The following is a 16,346-nucleotide window of genomic DNA, read 5'->3' as shown; positions in this document are numbered from 1 at the left end:
TATATACCTAAGTGTGTGAATGCATATGTATAATGTGCATTGAACTGATCTTGCGTGCATATTGGTCACACAAATTAGGAAATTTCTTGGCTTTTATTTCTCTGACGAAGTACCTCTCCTTTATTCAGAGAATTTTTTTTTTTAAACGTGAAAATTAAAGACTGAAAATAACCCAGAGGTTGTTGGGGGTTTTTTTCTTGTTCTTTTGGATGAAGAAGGAAATGTCATCCTGAAATTTATTAATTTCCTCTACAGGGAAGACTTTGCCAAAATGCATGAAGGAAGGAAAACAATCTGACATATGTACTAGTTGTGCCAAAGTCCTCAGATCAATTACTGTAGAGAAAATTAAAGCCTTGAAACAACTACTTCCAAAAAGCTGAGCCGCTGAGTTGCTACCCCCACTTCAGATTTTCCAGGTCAGAATTTGTCCTTTTTTTCTGCTGGTCATCAATGGAGACTTGTAGTTATAAGATGAGACTAAAAGGGACTAGTGTACCCTTAACCATATGGGACTCTGCTGACATTCTGCTTTCACGAGCACTTGTTGTGACATACAGCATTCACAGAAAACAGCGAATTTAACGTGCATAACACAAAGAATACGTTCAAAAAAGAACCTGGGCCAGCACATTTGCAAACATTAACTTAAGTATTGGATTTTATACTTTATACCAAGCATGTACATTTAGAGTGCAGAAAATATTAACAATTACTATAGCAAGTTTCAGTCACAGAGAAATTGATACTGTAAGGTGAACACGTTACCAGTTTGACAAAAGTTCATGTGATTATTACTGACATTGTAGTAAATCGTAAAGATTCCTATGGAGAAAGAAGGTGTGCTCTGTCACAGAGGCTTCTTGTAAAGATGTGTGAGAGACAGCTCACTTCCTACAGAGATTATTGTCTAGATGGATGGGGCTTTAGGGTTGGATGGGAAGGAAAGAGGCAAAATATTGTGTGAAGTAATTCTTCAGGTCAGCTGAACAGTTGAGAAATCATTAAGAGCCAGTTCACCACCACATCCCCAGGTGCTGTTGCTCTCAGCTGGTGGCCGTAGTGGCAAGACTACCATGCTCAGAAGGGAAGGCTGAGGCTGTTAACCCTCCTGCCCCCTGCACACCCATGGCCTCTGCCCTGCTTTCACAGGAGAGAGGAACAGAGAGGTGGGCCAGGCTGGAGGCTCGGTGGGATGAGGGAAGCTTCCTCTGTGGGAAGCCGTATGAGAGCAGACAGCTTCCTCAGAGGCATGGATATGTCTTGCTCTTATATTACTATGGTGTCTAAAAATGCCTGACCATTTGGAGAGATAGCCTTCAGGGGACTATGGCAATATTTTACACTAATAAAAAGTTTGAAACCTGTAAGTTAAACTGCCTTACAAGCCCTTAATGTGAAAGAAATGTATAATTGCAAATTTTCAGTTTTCAGAACTGCTGGAAGAACAGATTTTTTTTTTTTTTTTTTTGAGTAGAAGGCCAAAAAATTAAAGCAACGTGAAGCAAATTCAAGAAATAGTTTGTTAAATATCTTAATTTTCTATATCTGGAAGCTCTATCTGTGGAAATGAATCCTGTATTACATAATGGCATTACATAGCAAAATGGCTATTATAACATTTTGGCTAGCTTTAACATTTACTTTTTGCAATTAGTGAATTAACCTCACACGTGCTCAGACATAAAAGAGCAGTCATTTCTTCACTTTTGTTCCTTTGAAGAAATATATAATTGAGATGGTGAAATCTGAACTTCTATAGTATAACAGAACTACAATCAATCAGAAAGAGATTTATATGAAAGAGAAAGTTTCCTGTATAGATTTGATTATAGACCTGTCAAACAATAAATAAAAATGAAAGGCTTAAACGAACAAAATATCTAGAATCAATTATGTGTCAGATACCGAGGAATTTAATCTTTAAAATTAGCATAAACTTGCTTTGAATATATGAATCATTGCACAGACAGAATGGAACAGACTGCAAATAGTGGTAGAAGACAACAGGGGGAGGTTAAAGGGAACATTAATTCATTAATTAATTGTATGAGCACTTCCTTTTGGTGGGAGATTTATTTTTCTTGCTACTTTAAAAAGTGACCTAATAGAAATTTCAAAGAGGAAGAAACTGGAGAAATTGTAGTGTTGACAAATCCACTACTCACGCTTGCTGGTCTAGTATGCTGGCAAAGCTGCAGTAAGTCAATTTTATCCTACAGTTCACACAGCTTACACTGGTGCCAGGACGAGCACAACTGAATGGTCAGAACTGATAAAACCTCTAGGAAAAGAAGAATACAGTACTATAGGCGGGTGAAATCCTTCTCTGCTTCAGATGGTCTGGCTTGGCAATTTTGTTTGAAATGAGATTAGAAGAAACACATCTTGATTAGAACCACAGGCCCAGATGGCTGCACAACATGAGTGGAGCTGTACAGAAAGGCAGACCGATTCTCCACTTTCCACTCAGACCTGCTACTTTGCAGATTCCACGTTCTCCATGGGAAGCCATGTTCTTAAATAAAAGTACTTATACTACCAAATGAAAATTGCATTCCGATCTGAAAGAGGCTCTCCAATAGTGCTTTCCAGTATGTTTTAGCCTATATTTTATTTCTAGCAGTGAAAAGTTCCTAAATCTTCATTGAATACAAGACTGCAAAGTTGTGGGCTGCTCTGAGGATGATTTTTGAAGTGCCTCCCCAATAAGTGTTACTCCTGGGTTGACAGCCTTATTCCTCCAGTAAGCTGTAAAGCACAGATGCTGCCTGAAAGGAGTCTATTGCAAATAGGCATAGGTCTTAACAGCATACATATTTTCTGATTAGAGGTGCATTCCTGAATAAATGAAGGTGTTCTTGCAAAAAGACCTGTTGTATCATTTATTTGGAAAACACCTAGTGCAGTAGGACCTAAGGCACGGCAACAGTGAAATAAAACTGTTACTTAACCTAAATATTAGACTAAAATATTAGGTCTAGCTTCTGTAAACATGCCAGATTAAACATTGGTATTTCAACAGTGCTACTAATGTGCTTATCTTTAAGAACATTATATACAGAGTATTCAAAAACATTGTTAAACAGAAACGAAGAAACATATTTGCAACAATTCTAACAGATACCAGAAACTATTTAATCAGCTGATAGAAATTACTGCCGTTTGAAGATGCTTTTAAAAATAACATTGTTATAAGTAAGTCTGAAAACTACATTAATTGAAAAATCTGATAAAGTGTTTATCAATTTAATCAGTACATTTGTTAGGCAAAGTTAGCATAATGTACTTTGCCCATTTTGTTGATTCCATCACCCAGTTAGTAAAACAGTGATTCAGATGGCTAAATGTAGGTTTCTAATGTCATTTTAGTATCTCAGGTGTGCTTGGGGCTGTCAGGTATGATTTACAGGACACTTGGACATTTCTAGGGTGCAGCTGGAGGCCAGATGGGGTACCCTTGGAAGCTGAAAAAGGTCTTAAAGACTTTTTTTGTCTTAAAGACTTTTTGTCTGGAGGCTGAATTGCTTCCTAAGTCACTTCCATTTGTTATTTGATCTTGTGCATGTCATTGACAGAGCAAAAACTTTAAAAAAAGAGGAGTGGTAGATCACGACCAGCAGTCACATTTATGTAGTTTTCTATTAGTTTATCACTAATGTAGTCACAGACCACACAGTATGATTTTTCAGCCCTCTGTCTAAAAATGCTTCACAAAAGAGGCAGTGATCAGTTACAATGGCTAAAGCTACCACTTTGTATACCTATTTTTTACTTCATAAATGATGACTAGTTGGTAGATGTATGTATGTAGTTTACATTACGTAGATACAAAATTAGCCACAGGCCTGACATGGAATGGGTGTACAATTATCTGAACTAATTACTTAGACCTGACCTTAGTATTCCAATTTTTTACAGAACTGCTCTGGCATCTAAAGCCTCCATAATAAAACTACCTGAATGTCCCCAGCTTGTCTTCCATAGCTTCCCAGAATTACCTTTGTGTCCTCAAACAAACTTTTCAGTCTTTTTTTTTAAACTATCGATTTCTTATTCCTGTTAATTAGACACTACAGGGTAATAAAAGGGACAAATAATAGTGCCTGCTGAAACTGTAGCTGTATCTCATGGTTCTTACATGAAGCAGAATTATCATGCGTAAAGGATACAAGGAAATGTGAAATCTTATTATAACATCTTTTTCTCAGTACCTGTTAAAAATATTTATAATTCTTTTGAGGCCCCAATTTGATACTTCTTCGGCTGGCAAGAACATCAATAACAAAACCAAAAAATACTTAAAATAAATACATTTCTTCTTTTTGTTTGTTTGTTACTGCAAAAATTAAACAAAACCTAAATGCCTACCTGTATCCTCAAGTGGGAGAGACCTACTTTCAGCTCACTGCTTCAATGAATATTTAATCCTTCTTGCAAAGTGGAAAACCTTCAAACAAGAAGACTGTAGGAGGGAAGAGGGCATCCCAAGAGTAACCAATAGCCGCTGTTGCTCAGACCACTTTACTAGGAGATCTGAAGCTGATACTTTTTGTTTTTAACTTGGATTTCAAAAATTTCCTGGGTCTGTTCAATTGCATCTCCTTGGGTATAATTCCAAAAGAATCTGTGTATTTTGATCTCAAGTGATTTTGTCAGTTGTTCACACTTCATAGGTCTTTTGCTGTATGCTTTACTAAATGATCCCTGCTTTCATTTTGGGTTATGAGCGGGGTTTTGTTTTGTTTTGTTTTCCCCATTCCTTTGCCCTTAATATTGAAGAATGAGGAAAGAATACTTTAATTCTCCTTTTTAAAATTTTTTTTTAATAATAATGTGGTCCTGAAGCATGGGTCTTTTACAAAGAACTACATTCCTTTATCTTATTTCATGGTATCTCTGTAGCTTTCTTCCCATGGGAACTCTGAAGGAGCTGGGGTCTGTGTATTGATCACAAAGCTTAGGATAAATGAGGACTGCTACATAAAATTAACTGCACGGGAAAGACACTATCTTCCAGAGCTCCAGACGTGCTCCCAAACAGCACCAGCTGCTGGATTTAATGCTTGTTTTTCTAAACTTGGCTTCAATGGCAACTGCTGATTCAGCAGCTGAGCCAATGACTGTGAGCTGCAAATATGGTACGTACATAATAAAACTGGGAAGGAAGGTATGTAAGGCATTTAATATTTTTAGGGTGTGATTGTTTTTTTCCTTTTAAAAATTTTTGTCTTTTTAAAAACTAGAGAAGGAGTCCTCTTTGGTTGATTGTGGTATTAGCTGTAACTCATTATCTGGGTTATTCTCAAATAACTCCCGTGATTTGACCTCATAGGAGGTCATAGGAAGAGTAAACAGTTGATATTAAGTGAACCCTCAGTTACTTGAAGGATGTGAGAAGAAGATAAAAGGGTGAAATTCTGGTAGAAAGTGGATTTTCATCCTAAACGATAAAGCCAAATGAGGCTAGGCTGATACCACCTGCTAGAAGGTGCATTCATGACTTTTTTCCCCACCATCTCACAGTCATTGGTACAAAGCAACAATATGCCAGATAGTTATAAATATAGGATCCCAGTCATCTGTACTTGATGCTATTTTAAACTCTTCCATGTGAGAAAAATGGTTAAAAATAAAAATACAGCCTTTTTGTTCTTCTCTAAATGTTCTGTTCAGTTCTTCATGCTGAGAGAATCACAGACCCATCTATAAATATCTAACCCAGATCTACAATTGCTTGTTAAAAAGAGGGTGTTTGGTAGAAAATTGAATGAAATACAAAATGCCTTTTATTATATTTTTATTACAGACCAGATGTGGCCTCTCAATTTACCCTCTATCATTTGGAGATGTACATTCAGCAAGAACATTGCATGTGTGCATATAAATATTTTGATGTTGTCGTGGTATAATAAAGGCTAATTGATTAGAAAAACCCCTATGGGATTTTCCACTTAAGAGCACATTTCTGTTTTAGCTCTATTGTCTTCAAGCTAAACATGTATGAATGCATCTATTTTGATTGATCCCAAACAGAAAGCAACAGTAAACAGGCAAGCATTTGGCTTTTGGTCAATGAATAGCACTGGCAAGTTGAGTGAAACTTGGGCAGTTAAGGGTTTCAGTAAGCTGCATATTAGATGTTACACCTCAACAGGCAAATGCTCCTTCCTTCAAATGAAAACCTGCTCTGATATGGGAAAAAATGGTGACCTGCCTGACATGGAAAAGGGAGCAGTTACATCATCACAGTTCTCCCAAACTACTGTTTACTATTTCCAGGCAAAAAAAGTAATACAAACTATTCACTTTCAGTATGTATTTGTGTGTTTTCAATCTATGCATATACAAAGAAAAACGTTTCGAGTACTGAGCTAAAGAACCGTTTTTATATGCCATTTGACTTTGGCATTTAATCACCTGTATATGCTATTTTGAGACTTATTTCTCTTTAAATTCCTGTGGGAGCTCAGCTACATGTAGTGCAATCAATGCATGCTGAAAGACCCTAATTGAGAATTTCTGGATGCAGGACAAGTTGAGACTGAAGAAAACTGCTGATTTATTTTCAGATCTGTTGGGTTTTAACTCTGCCATTAATCAACAGCAAGCTCCCATACTGTGGTGTTGAAATAATAACACCTAAACTTCTCAGAGTAAGACCTGTTCCATTACTCACGTACTGCATGTTTGTAATACTTTCACTGACAAAATTTGATTTACAGTTAGGTGCCTCCTCAAAACTGCAAGAAAGAAAGCATTTTGGTATATCAATTGAAAATACCTAGAAGTGATGACACCTGCATAGACCATGTGAATGATGATCTTCCTACCCAGGCTGATGGTAGTCGATGCTGTTATTTCTGCCAAAGTCGGTTAATGTGTGGAAGATGTTTTTTCTCACATGTGAAGTACTATACTAAAGATACATGTAATGTGACAGTTTCTATAGTAACTACTTGTTCTTTATGGAATAGCAGATCAAACCTGTACACCTTGTTATTGTTCTTTTATCCTATTATCTAGACTAGTCAGTTACCACAGGTACAATTCTTTATTCTATTCTCTTCCCAATATATCAGGGATTTATGCAATTGCAAGTAAAGATTACATTTGAAAAACAAAACACTATTGGAATTTTAACATTGACCACTATCTGATCATATAAATGCACCAAAGGACATATGTGCATATATATTGAAAGCTAAAATTTCAAAGCAAAACTGTAGCGATTATCTTTTTTAGTAAAGCAGGGGAAATTTGTGATCTGAATATTATCATGTTGCTGGGAGAACAATGCAAGTTATGTATATGGCATTTCTTTTTTAAGTGCTAGGAGTTTACCAGAACAACTTTGCCAGTCTAGATGTACTGGCAAACTGTTCTAGTGTGACCAAGACCTAAGATTCATTACGTACAGGCAAAATTTCCCTCACGTTATACTGATTCATGGCCGTTATTTCTGTGCAAGAAAAAGAATGTGGCTACATTGCGTTATTATATATTTCATTATTATAACTCATTGATGCCACAGTTCTACTGATAATATCAGTACTCAAAGTGGTATTATTTACAGGGATCAGACGCTTTTTGCACTGTACTGTGTCAGCCTTACTGTGGGGGAAAAAGCCTGCATTCCACCTATGTCTGAAAGTCTATTGCTATCTCCAGCAGAAGTGTATCAGTAACAAATTATGTTTATAAAATTAGCAGTGTAGGGAGAAATCATAGCTATTTGATCAGGGCTGCAGGTTCAACAATGCAGCTAGTATTGTAGCATGGCCAAAAGGAAAAAGACACTAGAAAAAATGTAAACTATAAATAGGGTAAATCCATCAGTGAGAGAAAAAGAAAGCAATACTCATCGTTACTTTTAAAAAGCTGCAGTAAATTATACACACACAAATGCAACAGACAGGAGAAGAGAAAGGCAGAAAGGGAAAAACAGAAGAAAATATATGCACAGTACCGAGAGCAACTGAGTGATGAAACAAGTGGAATGCAAGCAGTAGATAAATTCCATGTAACCAAACCGCTTTTTCTCTCTTTACCCTTGACTGCATCATTCTAACATGTATGTGACTTGTTCCCTCTACTTATCACTCCCCTAAAACATGCACTGCGAAATTCATCACGGAAATCATAATCCTGACAGAGCCACGAGCTGCACTACCGCAGAAAACATGGAACGGCCAACCAAATCCAGGAAGACACCCGCGTTTGTGCAGCCGGGCAAAGCCTGTAGCAGGAGGAAACGGCACACGTATGTGCATGCACATTATGTAATGCGTGAGTGCAACCCAGCGTACGAGGCGAGGCCAAAACCCACCAGCCTCCTCGGCAGCGCTCGCTCCTTGCGCGCCGCGGAGTTCCGCGGGCGCGGGGCGGGGGGGCTGCAGGGCCTGGCCGCCCCCCGGGCGGGACCCGCCGCCGGCCCCGGGAGCCGCCCGCCGGCCGCGCCACCGCCTCCCCGCCCGCGGTACCCCCCCGCCGTTGGCTTGGAAACGGGCTGGCAGGCTCCGGCTCCTCCTCCAGAGCCAGCCCCGCGCTCCCCCTGCCCGGCTGCCCGGCCGCCCGGCCAGACCGCGGAGCACCTCCCAGCCTCCCGCAGGGGGCCACCGGCCAAGTGTGCCCATCAGCGCCCTTAAGAAATCCCGGTTCGGTAAAATTTTCTGTTCTAGGGAGCAAATGGGAGAGGGCAGGTTTTTCCTGCTGCTCGGGCTGTGGTGCTAGTGCCTGCAGCGGTGGTGTGTCTGCTCGCTGCAAACCATAGATGCTGACGAGAAAAAAGGGCCAAAGCGGAGAGGAGAAGCGTCAGTGGATGCGAGCGGCTGTACTGATGGATTGAGGAGGTGGAGGCTGCCTGCCTGCCTGCCTGCCTGGTGCTGAAGAGGTGAGTGAAATATTCTGCATTTCTTTCTCTCTCAAATCAGTTAGCGATGAACGTTTCCCTCTCCATCTATTTCCAAAATAAAAAGGGACTTCTACCGCAAGAAGGAAAAGCTGTCATTTTGAAACAGTAAGCAGTGCTTTTGCTGGGTGGAAGAAAAGATGAATGTCACTGCGAGGTAGAAATATTTTGCTCTGTGTAGAGAAAAAATAGTAAGGGGAGGCAGACTGCTGATCCAGTGAAAACGACCTTCTCAAGGGATACTGGCCTTCCATCAGCTGCTGCTTCAGCTCTATCCCCTTTTCATGAAATTAAGTCATCTCCCTTTCCTAACCTGGACTGTAACCCATTAATATCCAATACCTGAGCCTTACTAAGGTCCCTTGCATTCTCTTAATGATTCAGAAAGATAATCCATTAGATTCTGCCTGTTGGGAGAAGAACCTCCACGCTATGTAGCACCTCCTCCCAGGGAAATGCAGGCTGGCTAACGTTCCATCAGAAAAGACTCCTAGCTGCCGAATTTCTGTAATAAATCCTCCCTGTAACAGTCACATCTGCTCGTTCTAAGGATGTGTGGCTCTGCGGAGCTTGGATGCTCTACCTCATCGTGTGTGCCCATGCGTGTGAAGGAATGAGGAGGTTTTGTTAAATTAATCTGCACCTGTGGACGGCTCCGATCTGCAATTGTGAACCACAAGTTTTTTAGTATCTTTGTATTTGCATTTTGGGTGAGTGATTCATACACCAAAACCCCAACCCTTCAGTGTTAGCTGAGAGGGCTACAGATAAAATATTTGTCAGTTTAATTTCTGGTAATAGTACTGATCTGATCTGGTTTTGGCTGTTTCACTGTAGAAGCTGTTTAATGTGTGTTCTTGCGGTATTTATTCTGGAAGCTACTGACCTATCTTGACAACATTTTCCTGTGCAAGAGCTGAGAAAAATCCACTAGTTTACCCTTCAGCTTTCTTTATATCCATTTACTGATACTCTTACGCCCACAGTTTGATTTTTATTTTGGCTTGGTATTTCGCGCCATTGTGGGTGACACCCTTCCTGTGGCCGTCAAAATTTCATCTACAAAGGTTGTTACAACAGCAGGTCTGATAGAAAAATACAGTGATGTGAACATCTACTTGTGGCTCACGAAGGAGTAAATATGAGTGTGTATTTTGTATTTCCTTAGAGGAAATTGTTTATGACTTTATGGATATAAATAGCTGAAGTCTGAGCTGATGGCTTAGGTGCTGTTACAGGCAGAACGAGTTGCTTTTCTTCAACAAGGCACATATTTGCTAGCTGAAGAGATACAGCTCTGCAGAACAGAAAGCTTTTTGCCAGTAACTTGGCTGTCTCCATCAAATCATTTGGTTGGAAGCTATCAGGCAAAAAGCAAAGATCCCTGCCCTTGCATAGAGGACGTTATTACAGGATAGGCCTGTGTAAGTTCCAGTCTTCAAGAAGTCAGTGATGGGTGCAATCAAAAGAAAGTGTCTTAGTTATATGGCATCTTTAGGAGAAAATCTCATGATACCTCCCATTACCAAAGCACTGATTACATTTTCAAAGAAGAATCCCACTACTGTGTTTAGATGCATGCTTATAAGGAAAGAAAAACAGATAAATGCTGTGTAAGGCCATGGAGATTTCATTCTGAACAGTGGACCTTACAGGGATGAATAAACTCTGTGCTACACAAAGAATGCTACACCTCCATCTGAGGATTATGTGCTTGTCATTTCATTGACCACCGGTGAACACAGCTGAATGACTCTTCTGGAGGTATTACCCTAAATTTAGTAAGCCTCCAGTACAGCTCGGTGTTTCAACTACAGGCCTTGGCTTTGAATTTAACTATGATAATCTGAAAATAACCAGCCAGGACTGAAGTGAAAGTGGTCTGGTTGTCTCAGTTTAGGTTACATGTTGATGGAATAAGGTACATTACATTTTAAGAAACCTAGATAGAACCAGAAAACAGAAATTTGTCCCTCCTTCTTAAGGAAACTACCTGCTAAGCAGTGGGGAAGGGGATAAGTAGAGGGATAAGGATAACTGAAAATTCAATAGACAATACAAGCTTAAATCCTTAAATGGTGAAGTCAGCTCTCCCTCTCCAGCTTAAGTAGATAAGGATTTTGACAGCAGATAGAGTCTTGGTTGATATGCAGTGGTGAGGCAATACAAGGGGAATGATGTATTTTTCTCTCTCCCCTTCCCTGAGTTAAAGAAAAATGCTCTCGATTCCTTTGGGTTAAACCACAGTAATTCCACTTATTTTGGAAGAGATTCTCCAGATTTATGTAACTGAAAATGAGACTTGAACCTGACTATTTCTGTGTAAAGTTTTGGTCCTGCTTTCACAGGAGTCACTGGAAGTTTTGTCACTAATTTCAGTGGGAGGGAGCCCAAGCTCAGTACAAGCATGCATAGTTTCACTGATCAGGTTCTCCCATGCCCTCTAGGAACAACAGTGTTGAACAGTTTTATAGCTGGTTTCACTGAGGTCACAGTCTCAATGAGAAATTCAGTAACCCTCTACTTGCATCACAAACTCTTAACTTTTAAATTGTCAGTGGCTTTAATCATATTCTTTTTACAGAGAAAATTGTAATGATATTCCCACAGATTTGATGTTTGACATTGATGTTACCCACCTTCAGCAGTAACAGCTTACTACACAAGCAATTAACCGTTTTGTCCAAGAGAACTTTTAAACTGAAGCCCTTCAAAATACTGGCATACTTAGATGTATTATTTATACTTGGTGAAAAAACCTGTCTTATTTTTATTAAAAAAGAAGGTTGTTTTGTTCATTGTGATCCCCGAAGTATCCAGAATAAATCTACATCCATTAATAGTTACAACAGGTTTCCTTCAGTCTACTTGACAGCAGAATTTGACTTATACTTTGTATGTTATATTCAAAGTTCACATTTTTATTAAACTTTCCAGAATCCCAGAGTGGTGATTAAGAAGCCCAAATTTCAACTACCATATTGACAAAAGAATAATCACAATAGATTAAAAACTAGACTGATCCAAAACAATGAAAATTGATTCTCTTCTCAAAGCCTTCGTGCAATTTAAGGTATGTGGAATATACAACATGATAGAGAAGGGCTAAATTCAGCTTTTATTTATTCTGTTAGTAAATCTAGGGTTGGTACATACTAACAATTTAAGTTCTTTTAGCTTTATGCAAGTGTAATCAAGCACAGAATTTAACCTTTGAAATGAAAGCTACAGAGAAAATACTCTCAGCTGTTGCTTTTCACTTACACTGAAGAGCATTGGTGAAATAGGATGAAAGGAACAGATGATTGATCTGGGCCATAATTTTTGTGTTACCTAGAATTCAAACAGTTGTTACTATTAAAACATTTAAAATCACACCTATCAAAACACGTGACAAATTTTCAGAAGAAAACAGCTTTCCAGGTGTTTTTTTACTTCAGTAGCTCAGAGCATTACCTATGGTTCAGCAGAAAACTCAGCTCTCCGCAGAATCCCATTTTATTATTTAGCATTGGACATCCAATGTATTGTTAGAGGACACAGTTTTACCCAACAAATCCTATTTTCCTCTGCCCTTGTTTTCTTTTTAAGCCCCTTATACCAGAGGGCTGTTTCTCCTCTGGATTGCTAAGTCATCACGTCAAAAAGACAAGTGTGATAACATTTCCAGACAATTCTGTGTTACAGAAACAGCCTGTGAAATAACCAGTGATCATGTCGGCCGACAGAAGAACATAAAGAGGCAAATCTGGGAAACTGAAGTCAAATTCTAAGTATTCATTTTGCCCACATACATGAATGATAATGACCAGAAAGCAAATAATAATTTCTTAGGAACTACAACTTGTTAATCTGGTATTTTTAAAGTAGATTTTTTTAGAAGTAATATTTAACAGATTTATTAAATAGTAAATAGACTTGGCAGTTGGGAGGAATTATTCTCATCACTTTTTGTTTCCTATGACACGGACATTTATATATGGTGTCGTTGTTAAGGCTTCTCTTATATTTGGTGCAGAGAAAAAGAGATTCCTACAATGCAATTACTCAGACTAAGTTTTTGACCGCTATCTTAGTCTGAGATGAACTGACCTCTGGAAATGACTATGTCTCTCCATTGCCTACAAAGGAAGCACTGAGTGACTAGCTCAGAAGTAGCCACCTACATGCATATGCTAAATCTGAACAGATAAATTCCACTCTTACTGTCTAGATTGTAATGTTTAACCAGTTTTAACTAGTTAATCATGAGGATATTTTCATGGTTCGCCATAAATATTTGTAAGTAATAATACAGTTGCTAATCCCCACCTACCAACCCTGTTTTCTTTGATAGTAACTAGGCTAGCAGATTGGTTTCTTCCTCTAACCGTATCTTAACAATGCTATTGTATTGTGGAGGAAAGACTTCAGTAAAACAGTACAAGTAATCCACATAGTTTACCCAGTTTTCCCTAGTACTCCAGGCAGTATGCTAGCATACATTCCCAGTGTGTTTCTACCCTTGTTTGGTGTGCCTGCTTCCTGTATTTTCAAACCTTATTGAGACAATGCGGAATAACCACCTTTATCTTTACAAAACGCATCAGCACAAATACAATTAGACAGCATATCAAGTGTCGATGCACAAATACAGTTGACACAGTTGTGTTGTGGAAGGAAAAAACACAGTTCAATTGAACTGTAATCAATTCAGATGCAAGTGTCATGGCATAGCAACAAAACCACAGCTGGATGTGTAGCTCTGGGAGGGCTTGCTGTTTAGATGGGGTAGGCACCTGGTTATTATACTTCTTCCTTTAAAAGCACAATATGTGTTTGATTCAAAAGCATACTTATGTATCATCTAAGGGAACATCTTTCTGAAAATAATACAATATGTGTTATTAGGTTGGGTTTTTTTAAGTATTTTTTTTCCTCTGGGTATTTACCAGCCCAAGCCATATAATCCAAATATTTGGAATGTATTAACAAAATATGATTTCATTTGGATATATAATACCCACTTATACATATATGTGAATTAGAATGTGAATTTTTTCAGTTTGGATGTCTTATGAGGAAAGTCCAGGATATTTGCTGTTGACCTTCCCTAGTGTTTATGCTACGGGAGAGGATTCAAACCAACACTACATAAAAGCGTTTTCTATATAATTTAAAGCACTAAAATCGCACAGTACATTAATGTATATGATGCTAACCAAATACATTCTAAACTAAAATATACCAGAATAAACACTGTTGCACTGGAGCATCTCTCTGTACTGCCACCGCATTGGTTGTGTCCCACAAAATACCTTTTTTGCAACTGGGTCTTGGCAGGAAGATTTTCTCTCAGGATGCCTTTCTGTGCCTGGCCTTTGAAATTTGGCAGAGTCAGAGTGCTATAATAGAAGCCATTTTGTAGCGGGCAGATATATTGTATATTCTTACAATTGCTAAGAACCTACTGAGCTTTCATTTTGTATTGCTCAGTAATGATAGAACCTCACCTTAGTCAGTCATTTCAGAGACATGTTTTTAACCTCTTTTTCAATCCATTTATGTCCATGAACAGATAAACTTACCTTAATTTGTAATTCAGTGACATTATGTTGGTATTTAAAATTCTAAGGCTAGCTTACTTCAAATTTGAACAATTGTTCTATTATCATATTGTTTCTGTTCCCTGACTAAATGTGCATAAGTCCTCTGATTATGTTGCCTGCTGTGAATGTTCCCAAAAGCAAATCTGAACTTTGCCTCATGACTGTGATTACATAGGTGTGTCGTTTGCTTTTTGCAAGCACACTCACAAAAAGAAATAGAATACTGAAGACTTCATGTAATTTTTTTACGTTACAGGAACAAATTCTTGGGTGCTAATTTCAACAATTTATTAATTCAAGGGATTAGCCATTGTTGTTTTAAATGTGGCAAGATTTTAGGCTGACCTACAGATCGGTGCATCTTATTATACCAGTACAATATTCTTTGATTTTACAAGTCAAGTAAATAAATGGTGGTCTAAACAAATGAATGTATCGGGTATCAACATCAACAAGAGGTAAGAATATGTGACTTTTAACACTTCAAATTATAATTCTCCGTTTTCCCCAAGAGGACTGATTGTACACTGCACTCCTGAACAGTGCAGAGGTAAAACATTGATAAAGCAATAACCTACCACATAGACAAAGAACTAAATTATTGGTTCTGTTATAGTCCCTTTCTCTTCCAGTGCAAGTAGGTTATAAACTAAAATTAAATGTTTACAGAGGATATTACCCGGGTCTGTGATGAGAGAAGTCTCTCTTCTTACTGTGTTGTTGGCCTAGCAACTCTACCCTTGTTCCTCCTTCTGCAGTCAAGGAAACCAAGAACAGACACTGATATTGTGGCCTCTTGGGATCATACCTGGAAAATGTTCTTGTTCATGCTAAAATTTATGCAGCTCCAACCTGGCTCTACAATGAAGGCTGGATCATGAAAAACTGTTCTCCCTATTCAGATCTTTAGATTCCCTGTTCAGATCAAGACTAGCAGTGTTTGAGTTTCTCTATTTTTGACTATTTCATGTTGCTTTTCTAGTTATGTCTTCAGATGCTGGAAAGCAGTGAACCCCAGGTACAAAATACAGTAATATCCTAACCTGGAAATCATTTAGGCATGATGACTTTTGTAAGAAGTGATCTGAAAGAAATGGGTTATGCCTGTTACAACAAAAGGATGCTTTAAAGGGAAAGTTGGGCACACAGTCACGTGGAACTTAGGAGTACCTTTAAGTGCCGTGGATTTAATTAACAAATGATGGGAGAACTTCTCAGTTAGCAGGACAGTTACCTTCCTTCTTAACTCTGAGTAGTTCTGCTAGTAATATTACCTAACTCTGAGAGAATTTCAGCCAAGTGAAATTCAAGTGATACAAAGACAGTACGGTACTTTCTTATGATCCTGTAATTTACATTGCCTCTATACTATTCCACCAGTCTCCATAAGAAGAAAATGGAAAAGGCTGACCAAATAGAATTTTATAGTACTCCACAAAAAAGGACCTGTAACGTAGACAAGCAGTTAACAATTATCCAGTATCACCTATAGGACTACCTTTGAAGTACAGGAAAAAACCCTGCTCAAGAAAATATCTGTATTTAGTAGTTTAAAAAGTAATTTTAGTTGGTATTATCAGGGCAGTGGCCAACTAAAAAAGGCAAGAGTTCTTGTTCTTTTCCATTAATGGGAAAGCACAGGTCATTGTCCATGAAAACCAACAGAGTTCCCATTCTATACCCAGCTTGTAAGTCTGAACTAAAGAGTTTTTATTAGGCTAGAGATGCCTCCCTACATTATTCTGAATAGGATTATCCAAATCCTATTAGGTGCTGGAGCATGTCCAGAGAAGGGCAACAGAGCTGGTGCAGGGTCTAGAGAGCAACCCTTATGAGGAGCAGCTGAG

At 38.5% G+C, this 16,346-nt stretch overlaps 2 protein-coding genes across 3 annotated transcripts in view; one reads left to right on the top strand and one right to left on the bottom strand.

Moving 5' to 3' along the window:
• The window catches only part of RSPH14 (radial spoke head 14 homolog), a 94,087-nt gene that overhangs the window by 10,299 nt on the left and 67,442 nt on the right, over positions 1-16,346 (bottom strand). The gene's annotated exons all lie outside the window — the stretch shown is intronic.
• The window catches only part of GNAZ (G protein subunit alpha z), a 71,935-nt gene continuing 57,162 nt past the window's right edge, over positions 1,574-16,346 (top strand). The window contains exons 1-2 of one of the 2 annotated variants that reach the window (XM_055797463.1): positions 1,574-8,263; positions 8,682-8,893. The gene's annotated coding sequence lies outside the window, so the exon portion shown is untranslated. Of the gene's footprint in view, positions 8,264-8,317; positions 8,894-16,346 lie in introns of those variants that run through there. The other variant, XM_005233248.4, reaches the window with a different exon arrangement.

This window comes from Falco peregrinus, chromosome 2 (genome assembly GCF_023634155.1).
Source record: "Falco peregrinus isolate bFalPer1 chromosome 2, bFalPer1.pri, whole genome shotgun sequence".
NCBI classification, from domain to species: domain Eukaryota; kingdom Metazoa; phylum Chordata; class Aves; order Falconiformes; family Falconidae; genus Falco; species Falco peregrinus.
The sequence above is the reverse complement of the archived record's forward strand: the minus strand, read 5'-3'. Positions and strand labels throughout refer to the sequence as shown.